This window comes from Oncorhynchus clarkii, chromosome 2 (assembly GCF_045791955.1).
Source record: "Oncorhynchus clarkii lewisi isolate Uvic-CL-2024 chromosome 2, UVic_Ocla_1.0, whole genome shotgun sequence".
NCBI classification, from domain to species: Eukaryota; Metazoa; Chordata; class Actinopteri; order Salmoniformes; family Salmonidae; genus Oncorhynchus; species Oncorhynchus clarkii.
In genome coordinates this window covers 89,407,766-89,413,089 of record NC_092148.1, presented here as the reverse complement: position 1 = coordinate 89,413,089, position 5,324 = coordinate 89,407,766, and the positions used below count along the sequence as shown (strand labels likewise).

General features: G+C 44.9%; 1 protein-coding gene across 1 annotated transcript in view; it reads right to left on the bottom strand.

Moving 5' to 3' along the window:
- The window catches only part of LOC139376052 (G-protein coupled receptor 22-like), an 18,911-nt gene extending 16,325 nt beyond the window's left edge, over positions 1-2,586 (bottom strand). The window contains exon 1 of the mRNA XM_071118192.1: positions 2,053-2,586. The gene's annotated coding sequence lies outside the window, so the exon portion shown is untranslated. The remainder of the gene's footprint in view (positions 1-2,052) is intronic.
- Between the last annotated feature and the right edge of the window lie 2,738 nt (positions 2,587-5,324).

Genomic DNA, 5,324 nt, shown 5'->3' with positions numbered 1-5,324 from the left:
ACACACTTCAGAAAGCTGGGTCTCCGTCGAAGGTCGTGCGTCTTCCAGCAGGATAATGACCCCAAACACACTTCAGAAAGCTGGGTCTCCGTCGAAGGTCATGGATCTTCCAGCAGGACAATGACCCCAAACAGACTTCAAAAAGCTGGGTCTCCGTCGAAGGTCATGGATCTTCCAGCAGGACAATGACCCCAAACACACTTCAAAAAGCACCCAGGAAGGGTTCAAGACAAAACGCTGGACTGTTCTGAAGTGGTCAGCATTGAGTCCAGATCTAAATCTCATTGAAAACTTTTGGAGAGATCTGGAAACAGCAGTTAGGAGAAGGCACCCTTCTAATCTGGGAGAACTGGAGCAGTTTGACCGAGAGGAGTGCGTCTAAACTGCCAGTACAGAGGTGCAGGAATGGTTAAAGGAAGTGCTTGATTGCAGTAATTTTGACTAACGGCCGTGCTACCAAATATTAAGTGTAGGGTGTCAATCACTTCGTCAATGCCATTCCTGTTTATTTTCTGACTTAAATTTGTATATTAAGTTCTGAATCAAAAACAAAGGTTCTGTAGTGTTAACAGTAAAATAAAGAATTGCGGACACCAAATACTTTAGCCAATTTCAACTTACTTTTAGGGAAAATTGTGAGTTACTTGAAGAAAGGGTGCCAATATTTTCGGTCACGACTATTAGTAGATATTAGACAAGTAAAACATTATAGATAACTGCTTCAGTAAAGATAGAAGTGTAGTGTATTGATCCTGCAGTGTAGTGTATTGATCCTGCAGTGTAGTGTATTGATCCTGCAGTGTAGTGTATTGATCCTGCAGTGTAGTGTATTGATGCTGCAGTGTAGTGTATTGATGCTGCAGTGTAGTGTATTGATCCTGCAGTGTAGTGTATTGATCCTGCAGTGTAGTGTATTGATGCTGCAGTGTAGTGTATTGATCCTGCAGTGTAGTGTATTGATCCTGCACTGTAGTGTATTGATCCTGCAGTGTAGTGTATTGATCCTGCAGTGTTTTGATGGTGTCCAACATTTGAAATACTGTCTTGTGTCAATATTGAAAGAGCGGTAGGACTACCAACGGCCAAACACAGTGCAGTATGCAAACACAGTGCAGTATGCAAACACAGTGCAGTATGCAAACACACTTCCAAAAAACCCCACATAGAAATTCAAAAACATATTGGATCTTTTAGAAATTGTAGAGCGTTTGAGAGTGAATAAACTGTCAACTACATGCTAAAAACATTTTAGAAACGGGTGACTCTTTCTGTGGGAGATTCTTTCTTTGGGAGACTCTTACTGTGGGAGATTCTTTCTTTGGGAGACTCTTACTGTGGGAGACTCTTACTGTGGGAGACTCTTACTGTGGGAGACTCTTACAGTGGGAGACTTTTACTGTGGGAGACTCTTACAGTGGGAGACTCTTACTGTGGAAGACTCTTAATGTGGGAGACTCTTACAGTGGGAGACTTACTGTGGGAGACTCTTACAGTGGGAAACTCTTACAGATGGAGACTCTTTCTGTGGGAGACTGTTACTGTGGGAGACTGTTACTGTGGGAGACTTACTGTGGGAGACTCTTTCTGTGGGAGACTCTTACTGTGGGAGACTCTTACTGTGGGAGACTCTTACAGTGGGAGACTCTTACTGTGGGAGACTCTTACTGTGGGAGACTCTTACAGTGGGAGACTCTTACTGTCGGAGACGCTTACTGTGGGAGACTTACAGTGGGAGACTCTTACAGAGGGAGACTCTTGCTGTGGGACACTCTTACAGAGGGAGACTCTTACAGAGGGAGACTCTTACTGTGGGAGACTCTTACAGTGGGAGACTCTTACTGTGGGACACTCTTATTTATGTGTGTAATTCAATAATGTGTGTAGGTAATTCACAATTAAAACACCTGCTAGTTGCCAATATTTTCTTAGTGTTAGAGAGGTATTTGGTATCGAATTACCCAAGCTATCAAAAACACTTTCCTGCAACACACCTTAGATGGAACCGTTGACTAGTGCCCTGTCCCATCAAAACGGAAACATAAGGTTACTCACCAGGCTGAGTAAACACACAGACGCTGATGAGCTGGTCCACTGCCCGTACTGTCCCGTCTTGATCCAATACTGTTGTCTTGGTCCAGTACTGTTGTCTTGGTTCAGTACTGTTGTCTTGATCCAGTACTGTTGTCTTGATCCAGTACTGTTGTCTTGATCCTGTACTGTTGTCTTGATCCAGTACTGTTGTCTTGATCCAGTACTGTTGTCTTGATCCTGTACTGTTGTCTTGGTCCAGTACAATAGAAATCCTACAAGCTCCAAAGCACCTGAGCTCTTAGATTCCAACCAATTACTTCTCCTCACTTCCAGGCAGAAGTAAACCCAGGATTAGAACGAGGTCGGTGTCCCATGCAGTAAGGGTTTTCTGCTTTTCCTCTCGTCCCGTGTCTGTCTGTCTCTCTTGACAACAGAGAAAAAAAATAACCACAGAAAAAAATCCTGCTCTTTTATTTTCCCGTGCTCTCTCTTGTCTTCATCCTCTCTTTGTCTCTGCACACACGGTGTGGTGTGAACAAGCAGCTATCCACCTCATCAACTCTGTGGCATGAGCTCTCTCCAGCCTCACTGTGTGGAGTGAAATAAAAACAGACGTGCTCCTAGTATCTCTCTCTCTCTCTCTCTCTCTCTCTCTGTCTCTGCTACACTCTCTCTCTCTCTCTCTCTCTCTCCCTCTCTCTCTCGCTCTCTCTCTCTGTCTCTGCTACACTCTCTCTCTCTGTCTCTGCTACACTCTCTCTCTCTGTCTCTGCTACACTCTCTCTCTCTGTCTGTCTGTCTGTCTGTCTGTCTGTCTGTCTGTCTGTCTGTCTGTCTCTCTCTCTCTCTCTCTCTCTCTCTCTCTCTTGTCTCTGCTACACTCTCTCTCTCTCTGTCGGTCTCTCTCTCTCTCTCTCTGCTCCTTTCTCTCTGCACTGGTCCCCCCCCTCTCTCTCTCTCTCTCTCTCTCTCTCTCTCTCTCTCTCTCTATCTCTCTCTCCTTCTCCCCCCCTCTCTATCTCTCTCTCTATCTCTGCTCCCCTCTCTCTCTCTCTCTCTCTCTCTCTCTCTCTCTCTCTCTGCTCCTCTCTCTCTCTGCTCCCCCCCCCTCTCTCTCTCTCTCTCTCTCTCTCTCTCTCTCTCTGCTCCCATCTCTCTCTGCTCCTCTCTCTCTCTGCTCCTCTCTCTCTCTGCTCCCCTCTCTCTCTATCTCGCTCTCCTTCTCCCCCCCCCCCCCCTCTCTATCCACTGCAGAGCATTGCAGTGTTCCCCCTCCCCTGATCGGTCTTCTATAATAGGCTTAACCCTTTCCTGCCCGGAGGGGGAGCCACTTCCTTTTGTTCTGGTCCCGTCCTTCCTCCTTTCAGAGCGGCCCTGACATGCTCTGGGATGGGGTAGTCTATTAAAAAGGCAGTTTGTACCGTTAGGTATCTACAAATCTAAATCTAATTGTATTTGTCACATGCTTTTCAAACAGCAGGTGTGGACTAACAGTAATTAACAATGCAGATAGAATGAAAATAAATAAATAATAGAAGAGTAAAATACGTAAGAATACAAGTAATAATATATACACAATGAGTAAAGAGAACTTATATACAACCTATGTACAAGTCGATGTGCAGGTGTACAAGGTAATTGAGGTAGATACAGTACGTAGATAGTAAACAGTAGGCATGGGTGTGTACCATGTTAATTCCTTAGTAATGTGGACACGAGGAACTTGAAGCTCTCGACCCACTCCACTACAGCTCCATTGATGTGGATGTGAGCTTGCTCGGCCCTCCGTTCCCTGTAGTCCACAATCAGCTTCTTTGTCTTGCTGACGTTGAGGGAGTGGTTGTTTTTAAGGGTGGCAGGTAGCCTAGCGCTTAGGGAGTTTGGCCGGTAAACTAAAATTTGATGATTTGAATACACGAGCCGACAAGATGAAAAAAAATCTGTCAATGTGCCCTTGATGAAGGCACTTAACCCTTGTTTATTCCTGATACACTGTACCACTATGGCTGGCCCTGTAAAACTGACACATTTTACTGCACCTATCCTATGTATGTGACAAAAATTATTTAAAAAATAGTGGGGGGAGGCACCACACTGACCTCCTCCCTATAGGCTGCCTATTCATCATCGGTGATCATTCCTACCACCGTTGTGTCGTCAGCAAACTTGATTAGTCGTGAGAGGCTAGACAGTCGTGGGTGAACAGGGAGTACTGTAGGGGACTAAGCATACACCCCTGAGGAGCCCTGTGTTGATAGTCAGCTTGGCAAAATGCTTTACTGCCTACCCTCATCGCCTAGGGACGTTCCGTCAGGAAGTCCAGGATCCAGTTCCAGATGGAGTTGTTCAGTCCCAGAGTCCTGAGCTTGGTGATGAACTTGGAGGGGACTACGGTGTTGAATGCTGTAGTCAACAAACAGCATTCTTACATAGGTATTACTCTTGTCCAGGTGGGTGAGGGCAGTGTGGAGTGCAATAGAGATTGAGTCATCTGTGGATGCAAATTGAAATGGGTTCGGGGTGTCTGGGATGATGGTGTTGACGTGAGCCATGACCAGCCTTTCAAAGTACTTCATGGCAATAGAGTGCTTTGGGGTGATAGGCATTTAAATCAAATCAAATCAAATTAATCAACAAAAATAAATAATCTCACAACATTTTCGTGAAATGCTTACTTATGTGCTAAATAAAAGAACATTTGTAACAATAAAATAACAATAACAAGAGAGGTACCAAGTCAATGTGCATGGGGTAGGAGTTGGAGTGTCAGTGTTGTATGTGTGAGTGTGTGGTTGTAGTATGTGTGAGTGTGTAGTCCCGTGAGTATACATCGAGCCTGTTCAAGAGAGTCATTGCAAATAAGGGGGGTCAATGCAAATTTAGGCAGGTTACCTTGGCATTCTTCGGCAAGTGGACTATGGTGGTCTCCTTGAAACAACGGTCGGGGATAGGTTGAAAATGTCCGTGAAGACACTTGCCAGCTTGTCAGCACACGTTCTGAGTACGTGTTCTGAGTACGCGGCCTTGAGAATGTTAACCTGTTTAACTTCTTATGGCTGCAGGGGCAGTATTGAGTAGCTTGGATGAAAAGTGCCCAGAGGTGCCCAGAGTAAAAAAGCCTGCTCCTCAGTCACAGTTGCTAATAAATGCATATTATGATTAATATTGGATAGGAAACACACTGAAGTTTCTAAAACTGTTTGAATGATGTCTGTGAGTTTAACAGAACTCATATGGCAGGCAAAAACCTGAGAAGAAATTCAAACAGGAAGTGAGAAATCTGAGGTTGGTCG